This window comes from Petromyzon marinus, chromosome 17 (genome assembly GCF_048934315.1).
Source record: "Petromyzon marinus isolate PM22_M1 ecotype Great Lakes invasive population chromosome 17, UKy_Petmar_22M1.pri1.0, whole genome shotgun sequence".
Classification (NCBI taxonomy): Eukaryota; Metazoa; Chordata; class Hyperoartia; order Petromyzontiformes; family Petromyzontidae; genus Petromyzon; species Petromyzon marinus.
In genome coordinates, this window is record NC_133683.1 from 9,165,742 (window position 1) to 9,181,128 (window position 15,387).

Sequence of the window (15,387 nt, forward strand, 5' to 3'; positions counted from 1 at the left end):
CTCAGTTAAATCCACTATATATGTGTAAGTAAAACACTACAAAGATGTCAATACATTAAAATGCTAAACATAGTAAATGCAAAGTGGGAAACTCGGCATTAATATTGTAATAATTAAGATATATACTGTACAATGAAACTCCTCTTAGCCTCAATGCTGCCATCCCATGACTCCGTGGTCTTAACTAATCCAAGAAATCATCCGTTGTCCTCGGGTCAACGTTTTCCTATTCCTGGATTGAAACCCATGCAGCTGTTTGCAATTAAAACCAGGTTGTCAGGCGCAGTAAGGTCACCAATAACCGCACAAATATGATCAGATTACATGTAATGTGGTGACTGGTCCTCAATTCAGTTAGCTTTCAGCTTCAAGAATTAAAATATCAGTTTAACGGTCATGCGACGAACATTACTCTCGCGCGTTAAGCGTCGATGGGAAATTGCTGCCCTCTTACTCTGTGGACTGGAGGTCACTTCCAAGGGATCTCATGGCACTCAACACTCCGTCGACAGGTCAATGAGCACCTTAGCTCCACAGCTGCCCCACGCACTTACGACCCCTCTCGTGCACACAACCCACCCCCAGCTGCAGACACAGCAAGCAGGGGCGCAACTGTGGTGGGGGGGGGGGGATGTGGGCAGCGTTATGCGACGCATAGGGTCGCAGTCGGCCACAAGGGGGTCCCGAATCAACAGGTCAACAAATACAAGCAATGTTAAGAAAATGTATTTTAAAATAACTAACAATTACCTGCGGTTTACCATGGACCAAGCCCCATGATTAATGCGTCTGGCTATCATATCAACAGACGCATAACTTAATTGTGAGCATTGTAACTTTAAATGTTTTTATTTATTAATACTGTCATTGTGACACTGTCTTCCTCTAAAACCAAAACACGGTGCAACTAAAATAATATAGAGCGTTATAGCCGAACGTATTTTTGTAAATACGGGTTTAAAAACCATTCGTAGCTAGTTCAGTAAAAGTGAGTCGGTAGAAAGGAGGGGGACCCACAATGGGATCTTGCATAGCCCGCTCCCCCCCCCCCCCCCCCCGTTGAAATAGGGACCTGCGCCCTTGACAGCAAGCCAAGCAGCTGCGTGTGGCAGGGCGGGTTTGTAATGGTATGCAGTTTTCAGTAAACACAGCAGTTTCACTGAGGGAGCCTGGGGCCCATTGCCAATGATTAGCACTAATTCAGCGCCTGTTGCGACTGGAGAGGTCTACCACAGGGAAGTACCCATATCATGATGCCACGTGTCTGCCGCCTCTCCATGTGGATCTATTAATTATAAAAGCCTGCGGTGGATTGAACATCTAAATTATGTATTTGTTTTCCTAATCATTTGGCCGTTTTGATTCTGTGTGGTTGGGTGGTAGAGAAGTATCACACTGCTCAAGGATAGCGCGGCACCCCAGGGACAAGAGAACAAAGGACATGCCACAGGCGGCAACATGAAGTGAACATCACACTGCGGTCTTGTGGGGCGTTAGAGCACATCTGTGCAATGCGCATTCGCAGTGATCACAATGGATGCATCTAAGCAATGCTCATGAATGCACCATTTTCTGAACAGATGGGTCAATGCATTATTCAAAAGTGGTACCATCTGAAATGTAAGCATTAGCAGTTTAGCAACAAAATTTTATAAAATCGTGGTGATTGATACTACATACAACATTGAGAAAAACAAGGAACAGATTCTACTGAATTGTAATTATTTTAGTCAATCAAAATATATGCGGTTAAAACTCCCAGTGGTTAGTTTCAATTGCCACTGAGCCTAATAAGTTGAGGTCACCAGTTAAATTTCCACAGCCTCCTGTGTTTTTTTAAGGAACCGCAGACAGGTGCCATCTGCTGTAAGGAGGATGTTGAAGAGTGAATGACAATCTGTAATGGCAGGTCTTTGTTTGACCAATGATATCATACTACATTAGAAACTCGTTTTCTGGCTGGCCTCCTGCCTGGATTCCTGTCTGCCTGCCTGGCGCATGGCATCTGCATTCCACAGCTCTAACCCGGGTTCGTGCGTCACGCTGACGTCATGCCTCCACTCACCCGCCCTCCACGCCGGCCATGCATCGCGCGTCAATGCGACAGTGGAGCGAGATGCAGCAGGGGGGCGGCAACAAGCGGTGGGTGAGAGGATTCGGGACAGATAAGATAGATTGGAGACGGGAAATGGAGAGGTGGGGATAAGGACCGCTAGGGTGAGAGTCGAGAGAGAGAAACGGGGAGAGAGGCGGAGGGATGTGGGTGAGATGCAGTGGCGGGAGGAGAGGAATACGAATAGAGAGGTATAAGCGGAGACGGTTGGCTGGGCTGGCTGGGTGGGTCATGGGTCATGCCAGGTTCGGAGCGATCGGGTCATGCCAGGTTATTGGAGTGGGAGCCCTTACTCAACGTCGTATTATCGAACGTGTGTTTCGGCTCTACACGGTTTACCTCATGAGCTCTGTTTTCCAGAAAACGGGGGTGATGTTTCGGCCATACATGGTTTGATGCTGCTAAGACTCTCATCTCCACGTCGACAAGGAGTAAGCGGACCCATCGTACTGCATTGTTTTAGCTGTGAATAAATATCTCGTCTCATTAATCCCTTCCCACCACTCAGAATCAGGATCTGTATTTGTCCTGGAGGAATCCGATGAGCTATGAAGCTCTTTTTCACACTCATCATGCGGTGTCACTCCATGTGTTACCTGTCAAGCCCCCTCCAACACCCGCACCGAAATCATCTTCACCTTTGTCATCACCATCATCGTTCATCATTCAAGTAAATTTAACTTTTCCTTAATTTTACGTCCCAATTTTATTTTGTTTACCATGTATGTTGTGTGTGTGTTGTAATAAGAAGGGGGAAGTCACGTACATTTATAAGTAAAAAAAGAGGAATGGGATGATATATAATTCATCATCACCACCGCCATCATCCTTTAAATTCACTTTTTTATTTTATTATTTGTCTTAATATACATTACATGCATAGTGGTATAGCGCTGGCTGCTGGTGGAAAAGGGTAACTGCGGTGTACAGCAGAATTCGCATCAGCAGGCCACGATATATATGAGAGGGGGACATCTAGGGGAAAGGTCACAGAAGGGACCCATCGGGAAGCCTCGGGAACCCGCTAGTAGTTTACAGAAAGGGGGCATGGCCGAGGCGGAGCAAGGCCACGCTGGGAGTATAAGAGGGGGTCTTGAGCCTCGACGAAGATCATCGTCGTCACCTTCTCGTCATCATCACCATCTCCTCATCGTCTCTGTCTTCGCCATCCCGGAGTGCTATTAGTTAGACAGCCTACCAACTGTTCTAAGTAGTACTGCCGACAATAGACGGCCTTAATTACAACAGTGTGCACCCACGTAGGGTGTGTATTATCACGATGGTGCTTGTTAAATAAAATAAGGGCCTCCGAGTATTACTGTGTCCAATCTGCGTCACTACAAATGGCGTCAGAAGTGTCAAGAAAATAATTAATCATGTCAAAGGCAGCAAAGCGAAATAACCCACCTGCAGTGTCATCGGAGTATGAAGACAGCAGGGAAGTTATCCCCCCAACAGCCCCAGGGTCCGGAACCCCGGTTAGGAGTCAGCGCCGGCGGAACAGCGGGAGCAGGGTGCGGGATCGTCACTGCTGTCTGCCGAGGAGGAGTGGCAGGAGCTCACCTGTCGCCTCGGAGATCTGCTGTCCTCCGCCGCGCAACTCGTCGCCAGGCTCACCGTGACTGCGCCTGCTAGAGGGGCCGTGACACAGGCAGCCGGGGCGCTTCCCACCATCGCATCCACGCGGGAACCAGCCGCCATTTTGCCTGCCACAAGTGTGGCATGATCGACGGCCGCCATTTTGTTTGGGCATCGGGAGCTGGATGGTGCCAAAATCGAGTCACCCTCGGCAAAGGCCTCCCGTCCGCAAGTTTGCAGTGGCGGGGGGAGCGACTGGATGGCGTTTCAATGGCAGTATGAGGCCATGTACATGTCCGTCGGTAGGACGGAAGCTGAGGCACTGAGCGCTTCGCCGACGGAGCTGGACGACGACTCCTTGGTGGCGATCAAGGCCATTCTGGAAGCAGACCGAGTGACCCTACCTCGGGCGTATGTTAAAATGACAGCCATTTTTGATGTGCCATCCAACGCCCGCAGGTTTTTGCTGCGAAGGTGGGGGAAGGCCAAGACGCCTCTTGCCTTCCGCAGCGCGCTGCTGGCCGCATACCCGCACATGGACCAGGCGGCGCTCGATTCCTTGGCGCTCGAGAGGCTGCTGTCTCTGGCGCAGGAGTTGGGCATCGCCCTCTCCATTCAGGAGGAGGACGACCTGTTGTCTTTGAAGGTGGCTCGGTGCATCCAGACCCACCTCAACCTATGCAAGTGGCCTAAGATGGCTGCTTGCGTGGGGGAGCCGGCGGAACCAGAGGGGCCTGTGCTGCAGAAGCGGCTGCAGGCATACGCGTCGCTCGGCCGAGGCCCATGTGGGAGGAGCGCTGAGGGACAGCAGTCACATAGGGGCTGGGTGAACAAGGACCCTCTTCCACCCTGGAAGTCCGCGACCACCTGTTTTAAATGTGGCCAGCCGGGCCACATCACCAGGGGGTGCCGCAACAGCGTGGGAACGCCGACCTCGCCTTCGACGTCCTCCACCCCGACAACACCTGCTTCCTCAGCCTCGCAGGCAAGTCATGGCACATCAGGCACCCCGCCGCAATCACCACCTCATGCATCCTTTTTGCCACATGCGTCAGGTTCTGAGGGTTCTGTTCCTCTTTCTGTCGCGGCACGCAAATGGTGGTCTCGGGCGTCAGTCAGGTGGCTGTGTTGTGTTAAACAGTGGCGCAAACTGGCGCACGGCATTGTAGCAGCTGCGGCGGGTACGTCTGCGCTGGTAGGGTTTGTCCAGGGGGTGGAAGTGAGACATGGGAGCTTCGGCCACCATTATTTCAGAGCTCATTTTTTATTTATTGCCGCTAGGATCTCACTGCCTTAGCCCCATCGCGAGTGCTTGCATCGCCACGAACAGCGGGAGTTTGGGTATTATAGGCCAAATATTGTCAAGAGTCCGCATTGGGAACATTGAGTTGACGGGGCCGGTGTTGGTCTACAAGATATTGGCTGTGCCCTGTCTTTTGGGTACCGATTTTCTAGGGAGAATGCCCCTTAAGATCTGTGTCGATCAGGGCTGTATTGAATTGCCGTCGGGACAGCGGTTGGCCTTTTTGTAGTCTCCTACTCGGTTAGCAGCGGCTAACGCTACAGTCCAGGCCCTGGCGAGGGAAACTGTTACGGTTCCGCCAGGTGCACAGATGCTGGTGCCCTTATGGTTGCGGAAGTGTCTGCATTTGATGGATTCCGAAGAAGGGGTCCTTTTAACCCCCTCTAATACAGCGACTTGGGGTCTCGCATTGGTGGGTGCTCAGACCATAGTGAGGGTGGATCAGGAGCCCTTTTTGCACGTGCTGAATGTGGGGCTGTGGGCTGCTGTGGTACAAGCCGGTACGATTTTAGCCCATGCAGCAGCCGCGTGCTGTGAGGAGGCCTACACGGAGGCTGCAGAGGTCGTTGGCGCGGTGGAGCGGAGAGGTGAGTCGGACGGGGCTTGGATGGACACATTGTGTGTGGGAAATTTAGATTTGTCCGGAGAACAGCAAGGCGAGCTGCATGCCCTGCTATAGGAGTTTGCCGATATTTTTAGCCAAGGGAAATTTGATATTGGCAACACTTTGTTATTGCAACATTGCATATATACAGGTAACGCGGCTCCGGTAAGGCAGAGTTCGTATAGGCTCAGTCCCAGGGAAAAGGACCACGTTCACCAGGCAGTTTACGAGATGTTGGCTGCGGACATTATTTCCCCCTCTTCCAGCCCATGGGAGGCTCCCATTGTTTTAGTTAAAAAAACGGGATGGGAGTCTGCGCTTTTGCGTTCTGGTTGATCTGGGGTCATTCTAAATTCTCATAGGCTGCTGCGCGCCAGCAGATGTCGTAAATTGTTGCGCTTCCCCTGTTATGGTAATTGTGTTAGCCCACGTTCTTGTAGGCCCTTCTCCCCTCTTATTACGTGATTGTTGTCGGCCCAGATGGCTGTTTTTTTCATGGGGGGGGGGGGGAGTGGTGGAAAAGGGTAACTGTGGTGTATCGCAGTACTCACATCAGCAGGCCACGATATATACAAGAGGGGGACATCTAGGGTGAAAGGTCACAGAAGGGGCCCATCGGGAAGCCCCGGGATCCCTTCTAGTAGGTTCCAGAAACGGGGCGTGGCCGAGGCGGAGCAAGGCCACGCTGGGAGTATAAGAGGAGGCCCTGAGCTGGAAGTGGGATCCCCATCGTGCTGTTCAAGATCATCATCGTCACCATTTCATCGTCGTCATCATCTCATTGTCATCACCATCTCCTCATCGTCGTCTCCTTCTTCACCATCCCGGGGTTCTGTTAGTCAGACAGCCTACCAACTGTTCTAACTAAGTAGTACCGCCAACAATAGTCTTAATTACAGTAGTGTGCACCCACGTAGGGTGTGTATTATCCCGATGGTACTTGTTAAATAAAATAAGTGCCTCCAAGTATTACTGTCTCCAATCTGTGTGACTACACATGTATCACGTGTATGTTTATTATTTGTATGTGCTTTCAAGTGGGGGGAAATCATGTTGAATTAGTTACACAAAGAGGGAGTGGGGTGATATTTTGGACCCAGGAACGTAACCCTATTTTTCCCTTGAGATCTGTTATTTGTTGAAGGCGATTTTTGCCCAACACGGCATTTTACAGGAACATGACCCACGTGTCCGGCGAGATTTTACTGTCATCCCCAATTAAGTACTTTGCGGTGTCATTTTAAAAAATTGCCAAATGTTGACTTACTCTATCAAGTGACATCACGGAATTATGAACACACACTTGCAGCAGATGGAGTGTATTTTGTATGATTAATCTACCCACAGTAATGACCATGGCAGCCGCTGGATTCGAACCATGAACCTTTGTAACAAGCGGTGATTGAATGCCTGATTGGCCATGTCACCACCCATTCATGAATTTTAGCAACATTCAGCGTAGATATTTAACCCCAAGAATCCTTCCAGCACCAGTCTAGTTTTCTCAGCCTCGGACATCAACAATAATTTACTGGAATCCAAATATGTGGCAATGAATCTTGGGAAGTATCACAGATCTGAAGACCCCTGAAGTGGCATGCTTTTCATACGAATCAAATATTCTCATGGCAGCAATACCAATTGGTAAATACAGAGAGTCTCTCACACTCGACTAAAAACATGCCTGAACTACAGCCTGCTAGTGCACGCAACTTGTCAATTAGGTCTCATGGAGTTGGATTCTTGAAAAAGAATGTGTCCTCCACTTGTAACGTTGGGCATGGGCATGCGCTGCATATTCATGTGAGAAAGTGTAACGAGGATGTTGTAAAACAATGTACCTTTCTCCTATGAGAACTCCTGATGTTAATCGCATCTCTTGTGCAATCGAAGGCCAATGGAAAGAAACGGTGAGCCAGGACGCTCCATACCAGTGGCAGATTTGTCATATACAGCAGACTCGTGGTTACAGTGAGGGAAAAAATATTTGATCTCCTGCTGATTTTGTACGTTTGCCCACTGACAAAGAAATGATCAGTTTATAATGTTAACGGTAGGTTTATTTGAACAGTGAGAGACAGAATAACAACAACAAAATTTAAAAAACGCATGTCAAAAATGTTATAAATTGATTTGTATTTTAATGAGGGAAATAAGTATTTGACCCCTCTGCAAAACATGACTTAGTACTTGGTGGCAAAACCCTTGTTGACAATAACAGAGGTCAGACGTATCTTGTAGTTGGCCACCAGGTTTGCACACATCTCAGGAGGGATTTTGTCCCACTCCTCTTTGCAGATCTTCTCCAAGTCATTAAGGTTTCGAGGCTGACGTTTGGCAACTCGAATCTTCAGCTCCCTCCACAGATTTTCTATGGGATTAAGGTCTGGAGACTAGCTAGGCCACTCCAGGACCTTAATGTGCTTCTTCTTGAGCCACTCCTTTGTTGCCTTGGCCGTGTGTTTTGGGTCATTGTCATGCTAGAATACCCATCCACGACCCATTTTCAATGCCCTGGCTGAGGGAAGGAGGTTCTCACCCAAGATTTGATGGTACATGGCCCCGACCATCGTACCTTTGATGCGGTGAAGTTGTCCTGTCCCCTTAGCAGAAAAACACCCCCAAAGCATAATGTTTCCACCTCCATGTTTGACGGTGGGAATGGTGTTCTTGGGGTCATAGGCAGCATTCCTCCTCCTCCAAACACGGCGAGTTGACTTGATGCCAAAGAGCTCCATTTTGGTCTCATCTGACCACAACACTTTCACCCAGTTGTCCTCTGAATCATTCAGATGTTCATTGGCAAACTTCAGACGGGCACGTATATGTGCTTTCTTGAGCAGGGGGACCTTGCGGGCGCTGCAGGATTTCAGTCCTTCACGGCGTAGTATGTTACCAATTGTTTTCTTGGTGACTATGGTCCCAGCTGCCTTGAGATCATTGACAAGATCCTCCCGTGTAGTTCTGGGCTGATTCCTCACCGTTCTCATAACCATTGCAACTCCGCGAGGTGAGATCTTGCATGGAGCCCCAGGCGGAGGGAGATTGACAGTTCTTTTGTGTTTCTTCCATTTGCGAATAATCGCACCAACTGTTGTCACCTTCACACCAAGCTGCTTGGCAATGGTCTTGTAGCCCATTACAGCCTTGTGGAGGTCTACAATCGTGTCCCTGACATCCTTGGAGAGCTCTTTGGTCTTGGCCATGGTGGAGAGTTTGGAATCTGATTGATTGCTTCTGTAGACAGGTGTCTTTTATACAGGTAACAAGCTGAGATTAGGATTACTCCCTTTAAGAGTGTGCTCCTAATCTCAGCTCATTGCCTGTATAAAAGACACCTGGGAGCCAGAAATCTTTCTGATTGAGAGGGGGTCAAATACTTATTTCCCTCATTAAAATGCAAATCAATTTATAACATTTTTGACCTGCGTTTTTCTTGATTTTTTTGTTGTTATTCTGTCTCTCACTGTTCAAATAAACCTACCATTAAAATTATAGACTGATAATTTCTTTGTCAGTGGGCAAACCTACAAAATCAGCAGGGGATCAAATACTTTTTTCCCTCACTGTATCTGCGCTAATGACGGGGAGGACCTGCGCAGATCACTAAAAATTGCGGGTAAGTCAAAACTATTTCTATCTTTTGCGAATCTCTATGCCGAAAACCAATGAAATAGGTATACGTTATATATTTTTTTATTTAAAGCTTTCGTGACTGCAGTAATTCATATTCTTAGCTCTTTCGGTAAAGTCACGTTGAAGGGAAACAATAAAATAATAAATATATATTTTATACGTTATGTCTTGTGTTGTAAAAAGTATAGATACATTTTGAGTGAGGCAATGTGCGGGCCTGATACATCACGTCGTGACGCACGTACACACACCGTCAACGTCAGCCAATCCTGTTGTGAAAAGCAGGGGATAGAAATACTCGCTGCCCCAAACCATACAAGGTGGTCCCACCGAAAGGGGAAAGCATGACTTTTGCTTTAAATTAAGTGGGAGGGATATAACCAAAACACAGCTGACTTAAAGAAACTAAAAACATAACTGGCGACTACCTCTCCGATCCCGGCTCCCGTATAACATAGGTCTAAATTATGTTTAAGTTGCACAGTTTCGTGAATTAAAACTCACAAAATAAATGATCGGACAAATCACTCAGAATGAAGTACAACTATCGATTTCGATTGTTACTCTTTCAATTTTGAACGAATACTAACGATCGACCAATCTGTGCGCGTGCTCATTGATAATAACAATTTCCTGCTGCCACGCAGAAGACTCGGTCCACTAAGTGGATGATAGCAGAGCCACGCCAATCAACATCAGTCAAACTGCACGCCACTGTTGTAAAGATATGCAACTACTGTATTGTAGAGGTGATCACGTGGATTTCAGATTATCCGGAGCACATATTTGTTTAAGCACGTGACTTGTACTAAACATTTCCAAGAATAGCAATGTATAACTGTTTTTAGATTATTCATTTAGGCTTAAGGGAAAATCCATGATTTATTAATTTGTCAAAATGTCAGATGCATGGTTAATCTGGAAATCGGATAAACCGCACGCGGATAATCGAGAATCGATGAAATTACAATGCTCAAAAGAAATGCAGCACAGTCACTTAGCTATATTATATCATATACATCTTTCTTAATCTAAACATTCAACAAAATATGGTTGCAAATGTTTGAATCTGGAAATATTAAAACTAAACAATATAATGCAGATGTGTAAATGTAGATGATTATAATTACCAAATGCCATTTGTAACTGAACGATACTGACACTCTTTGCACTTCAAACAGAACACCATGTGGCCAAGCTGCCACGAGACAATAGTTGGGGAAAGGATAATAAAGTTTACCGAGGTTCTCAAATGCCATCCTGTAGCCCCATGCGGTCTAGATTTCCATTTTGCCAATCAGCAGATCCAGTCAACGTGTAATTACCTCATTTACATTCCAATTGGAAATAAGGAAGCTGGACCGTGGCGAGCCACTCCGGACTCGTTTGAGAATTGCTCCGCTGTATCGATTCATTGACTCGTACATTTTATTCAATCGGATGAGAGTCCAATGAAAAATGTTTTATTCCCTTTTCGTGGGAGGTCCGGGTGGCTGCACTATTATGGCACTGTTAATGTTACCTCGAAATCAAATGCGTTATGGGCAGTACTCGTTCACATCAGTGATGCTGAGTGCCATGATAATAATTAAGTATTTTTTTTTATTTAAAGCTTTCGTGACTGCAGGGATTCATATTCTTGGTTCTTTCGGTAAAGTGACTTTACCGAAAGAACCAAGAATAATAATTAAGTACATTTGGTATTCGCGCCGATCCTTATGGCGGCAAGGCTGTTGTAAATGAGGGCGCTATGCTTCGCAGACAGTCTGCAGTAGTATCACAATACGGGGGCATTGCTTCAATGCGGAATCCCAACCAGAAATTTGCTGATAATTAATTATTGGAATTTATTGAAATTTTAACCATGGCGAACAGTGGTCTACTCTGTCCAGACGACATCACGGGATCTCCCAACGTTGAAGCGAGCCGCATGTATTTTACAGTTAATACACCTGCAGTATTCAACCAGATCAGCCTGCGGGATTTAAAACGCGAACCTCTGCGACAAACGGCAAAAACGCACTTGCACTGGGCCATGTCACCGAACCATCTTCTCCCGAAAATATAACAATTCACCCCAAGAGGACGATTACTTTGGCTTTCCACCACCTGCTACAGACCCACCCAAGCGATGCCCATCTTACTGAATTTGAAAGGAGTGAAATAATCAGCCATGATCAATCCACTGCTGGATGGAGGCCTCTCCAAGTCACCGCCACATTTCGCACACAAAAACCGAGTACAGTATACAGTGAGGGAAAAAAGTATTTGATCCCCTGCTGATTTTGTACGTTTGCCCACTGACAAAGAAATCATCAGTCTATTATTTTAATGGTAGGTTTATTTGAACAGTGAGAGACAGAATAACAACAACAAAAATCCAGAAAAACGCATGTCAAAAATGTTATGAATTGATTTGCATTTTAATGAGGGAAATAAGTATTTGACCCCTCTGCAAAACATGACTTAGTACTTGGTGGCAAAACCCTTGTTGGCAATCACAGAGGTCAGACGTTTATCGTAGTTGGCCACCAGGTTTGCATACATCTCAGGAGGGATTTTGTCCCACTCCTCTTTGCAGATCTTCTCCAAGTCATTAAGGTTTCGAGGCTGACGTTTGGCAACTCGAACCTTCAGCTCTCTCCACAGATTTTCTATGGGATTAAGGTCTGGAGACTGGCTAGGCCACTCCAGGACCTTAATGTGCTTCTTCTTGAGCCACTCCTTTGTTGCCTTGGCCGTGTGTTTTGGGTCATTGTCATGCTGGAATACCCATCCACGACCCATTTTCAATGCCCTGGCTGAGGGAAGGAGGTTCTCACCCAAGATTTGACGGTACATGGCCCGGTCCATCGTCCCTTTGATGCGGTGAAGTTGTCCTGTCCCCTTAGCAGAAAAACACCCCCAAAGCATAATGCTTCCACCTCCATGTTTGACGGTGGGAATGGTGTTCTTGGGGTCATAGGCAGCATTCCTCCTCCTCCAAACACGGCGAGTTGAGTTGATGCCAAAGAGCTCCATTTTGGTCTCATCTGACCACAACACTTTCACCCAGTTGTCCTCTGAATCATTCAGATGTTCATTGGCAAACTTCAGACGGGCATGTATATGTGCTTTCTTGAGCAGGGGGACCTTGCGGGCGCTGCAGGATTTCAGTCCTTCACGGCGTAGTGTGTTACCAATTGTTTTCTTGGTGACTATGGTCCCAGCTGCCTTGAAATCATTGACAAGATCCTCCCGTGTAGTTCTGGGCTGATTCCTCACCATTCTCATGATCATTGCAACTCCACGAGGTGAGATCTTGCATGGAGCCCCAGGCCGAGGGAGATTGACAGTTCTTCCATTTGCGAATAATCGCACCAACTGTTGTCACCTTCTCACCCAAGCTGCTTGGCAATGATCTTGTAGCCCATTCCAGCCTTGTGTAGGTCTACAATCTTGTCCCTGACATTCTTGGAGAGCTCTTTGGTTTTGGCCATGGTGGAGAGTTTGGAATCTGATTGATTGATTGCTTCTGTGGACAGGTGTCTTTTATACAAGTAACAAGTTGAGATTAAGAGCGCTCCCTTTAAGAGTGTGCTCCTAATCTCAGCTCATTACCTGTATAAAAGACACCTGGGAGCCAGAAATCTTTCTGATTGAGAGGGGGTCAAATACTTATTTCCCTCATTAAAATGCAAATCAATTTATAACATTTTTGACATGCGTTTTTCTGGATTTTGTTGTTGTTATTCTGTCTCTCATTGTTCAAATAAACCTACCATTAAAATTATAGACTGAGCATTTTTTTGTCAGTGGGCAAACGTAAAAAATCAGAAGGGGATCAAATACTTTTTTCCTTCACTGTATGTTTTTTTTTTATTTAGGTCAGCATAGCCCAGCTCTTGAGGGCTGAATATTATAAAATATATATATTACTGGCATGATGTGGACCAACTCTTTACGCACCGTGACTGCTGCCGAGCATGGCATGAGAGACTTGGGGTCGTGGACTCCAGAAGTAGTTCAATGGTGTCATCTTTCAAGGCCTTTCCCAATACCCTGTAAGCATATTTGGGATATAATTGCGATAAAAAAATCAATACTATATATTTTTAAATAACGTCGTACGTGCGAGTTGCATCTCAAAATGCCGACGGATTTTGTGACGAGGCGTGGGGAGCCAGACAAGCAGAAGCGCAGCCAGAATCGGTGCCAACAATGACCCAGCCCTCTGTGGTCCTACACTGGGATGTTTGGCAACTTCACGAATGTTTATTCTACGTGTTGGAGGAACCGGAGCGAGGGGTGAGTAACACTCATTCCCCGTACGGATTGGGAATAAATCCACTTTGCTGTACTTCCATACCAGAAAGAAAGCAAAGTAGCATAGCGGAACCTTGACGCCCTCAGAGTACGCAGGTTGATGAATGCGTGCGATCCGCCCACCAAATCCCGACGTGCACAATTCTATGCCGAACTTTTGTCGTGGGTTCAACTGAGTCGCACTCTGAGACTTCACGCGAGTCTGCAGGGTGGCGCAGAAGGGCCGCGAATGGGGTGCGAGGGGCGGGGTGCGAGGGGCGGGGTGAGAGGGGCGGGGTGCGAGGGGCGGGGTGCGAGGGGCGGGGTGAGGGGGGCGGGGTGAGAGGGGCGGGGTGCGAGGGGCGGGGTGAGAGGGGCGGGGTGCAAGGGGCGGGGTGAGAGGGGCGGGGTGTGAGGGGCGGGGTGAGAGGGGCGGGGTGTGAGGGGCGGGGTGTGAGGGGCGGGGTGAGAGGGGCGGGGTGCGAGGGGCGGGGTGAGAGGGGCGGGGTGAGAGGGGGAGCAGGTGGTGCCGGCGCGCTGTGCCGCCTCTCGCCTCGGCCCCGGATCGTGAGTGCTGGGCAAGAGAGGGCGGTGCATCTGGCGCGCAGGTATTGCACTGTGAAATAACTGCATTTGGGAGGGTCCCACGCCATGGGGTTGGCATTGCAATCATGATTAATTATGGTGCGATCAGCAAAAAAAAGTACTGTAAGTCACACTCAAAGCAATTAAGCATTTTTTTGCATAAGAACGCAGTGCCTTTAATTAACATTGTTAATTGGAATACCGCGGTATAAACACCGTTATGTATGACACCTTTCATCAGCAACGGTCAACAGAGAATGTTAATATCCGCGATGTTAGGTGTATAATAGTAAATGCACTTCATGTTGAGTCTTCGCACCTGATTATCTCACAAGTGGCCACATCACATTTACCACCCATCGATTTAATACCAAAACAGGAGGATTTATCGATAACTCTGGCTATCCGCCTGATGTTGCCAGTTGTAATTACTGGCGAAACGTCTTACTCGAATTGTACATATTGTGGGTTTACTCCCTAACACACCGGTGTACTGTACTAGTGTCATGGATCTGCGAGCCACCCTCACGCACTCGCACCAAGCAGACATGAAATCTCTGCACTCAATATAACACGCAGCAATGACACGCACGGGACAGGGGTCAAGGGGTTAAAGGGCACTGACGTCACCCGGACGAGGCGTGCGAGACGAAGATGTGGTATTGTCAACGAGGGCGGAGATGGAGAGTTTATGAGGGGCTGTGAGACGCGTGTTCGAGGTTGGTTTTTATAACAATGACATATTCATTCCACAGATGAAAATCCCTGGTAGTATAGTTAAAATCAAAATGTTTAATAACAATAATTCAAAAAATTAACAAAATGTATGCTTCTCCCATGGAGAAGCAAAATGCTCCTTCGTGGGATAAATAAAAGGTGACCTTAGTAAATTTAAATAAGCAAATAGTTAATCATGAAAATTAATAAAAACTAGTGTTTTTTTAGTAACAATTCTATTTAATTAAGTAGAACGTGTTATTTATATTTTTTTAAAGTTGAGCATTTTGATGTCACGTCACATTTCTCAAACCCCCCCCCCCTTCCCCCTCGTCACACATCGTCACAAATGTCTGACCCCCCTCCCCCCCTAGGTGCGTGACGTCATTTATGGACGGCCCCTTGTGTCGCTGACATACAGATCTACGGCCTTGTGGTACCACCGCGGCGGAGCAGCTCCGTCGGGGGCCGAATTCACCACCGTGACACCGCCACCGGGGAGCGACGACGCCGACGCGGCGCGCCCCTCGCCCCCCCCCCACATGTATACACGCACACACCCCACGT